Here is a 1,904-nt window from a genome sequence, read left to right as displayed (position 1 = left end):
TACTCGCGTGAAAAGTAAACTTTATGAACATGGTGCAGGGATGGCGCAGTGGTAAGAGCACTCGCCTCCCACCAATGTGGCCCGGGTTCGATTCCCAGACTTGGCGTCATATGAGGGTTGGGTTTGTTGGTTCTCTTCTCCGCACCGAGAGATTTTTCTCCGGGTACTCCGGTTTTCCCCTCTCTTTAAAAACCAACATTTGACTTGAGTTTGCGTTAACTGATGCCCGCAGCCTTCCCAACAACTTTTGACCACGATTGTAGTTCTTTTCTATGTCTCGGTCTTTTTAAGTCGCATAGTCTTCCCCGGTGGGGAGTACTTGAGTGATTTTCCTTACAAGGCCTCCTATGTGGTAAATAAAGCTCGAGTGCAGATACTCAAATACTCGCTTGAAAAGTCAACTTTATGAATAGGTTGCAAAGGATGGCGCAATAGTAAGAGCACTCGCCTCCCACCAATGTGGCCCGTGATTCCCAGACTTGGTGCCATATGAGGGTTGAGTTTGTTGGTTCTCCTCTCCGCACCGAGAGATTTTTCTCCGGGTACTCCGGTTTTCCCCTCTCCTCAAAAACCAACATTTGACTTGAGTCGTTAATTTTTGACTTCAGTTTACAGTGTTTCCAATTAGTGCTCCATCGCTAGAACGACTAGACACTTGAATAAAGTTCATTTCCTTTCTTTTCAGTAACATTGTTTTCCAATGTGAAAGCAGTAGCGCCACTAAGACAATCATTTTAAAGAGTGTTACTGAATGGACCATTCCTCCCTTTCCAAACGACTTAAACTGTGAATTAATAAACCATAGTGGGTTTAATATACATTGCTTCGAAGAAATCTCGGGAGAAAAGTACTGTCCGGCGAATGAAGCCCGAATTGATTTATTTCCAAGCAAGTGAAAGCACAAGTTAAAGCCCTTGACGAGTAATGCATAGCGTGCGTAGGATAAACCTTTTTGAAGAATCTGCTAAGAAGGTATGGGTGTGGCGATTTTCAACCAATAGTGAGCACAGTGTTTACCAAAGTGGATATTATCCACCACTTTCACCTACACTGAGATAAATCGGTGATTAGTACGTGTAGTTATAAGTTAATTAGGATAGTACGCGCACTTTCATTGGTTAATAGCTGTGTTTAGATGAGAGTATGTAAACACGGCAGGGATATCACACGAATTTTGATTGATTATGTGTTGTCAGTTGCGCGTTTTGATTAGCTCGACAGTTATGCAAACCCTCCACTGCGTCTCGGGTTTGGATAAGTGTACCAAATTGTCTCAACTTCCCCTCGTGTTTTAGATGAGGCTATGTAAACACGGAAAAAAGTCCTCTATTGCTTAATTAAATATTACACATGCTGAGTAACAAAAGGAACAGAAGCAACAATGGATGTTTCAGGTGTAATGTGCGTGTGGGAAGGATGGGAAACTAGTTGCTAAGCAATGGGCGAATCACCCTGCGAGCAGAGCCTCCTTTTGTCTTTTTCTTTACTGAGGGGGAGAAAAGTAGGCTCTGCCCGAATCGCGTCAACTCTTTGAAGCCGCCGTTTGTTGCAGGTCACACTTTTACCTTTTTGACAAAACCCTCAATTTGGCTAACCCTAGGCGTAAAAACCAACCTTTGCCAAATTAAGGGTTTGGGTTACTTTCCAAAAGGTAAAACAATGACCCGCAACTAGTGACCTGTGGAATTTGACCTGTATTTTATACCCGCCGCAAGTTTAAGCGTGCACTGTGAGCATCCGACAGCTTTGTAATACAAAAGTTCACTGACGTTAACCACTGTCCGGCGGGGTTAGTATATGGATGGGTGACCTAAAAAATATACCACTTTGTAACAGAAGTATAAGACCGAAAATTCTGTTAACGCTGAAATATGCGAACTAAGCAAGGTACAGATTTTGTTAGC

This window comes from Montipora capricornis, chromosome 2 (genome assembly GCF_036669925.1).
Source record: "Montipora capricornis isolate CH-2021 chromosome 2, ASM3666992v2, whole genome shotgun sequence".
Lineage (NCBI taxonomy): Eukaryota > Metazoa > Cnidaria > Anthozoa > Scleractinia > Acroporidae > Montipora > Montipora capricornis.
Note: the sequence above shows the minus strand (reverse complement) of the source record.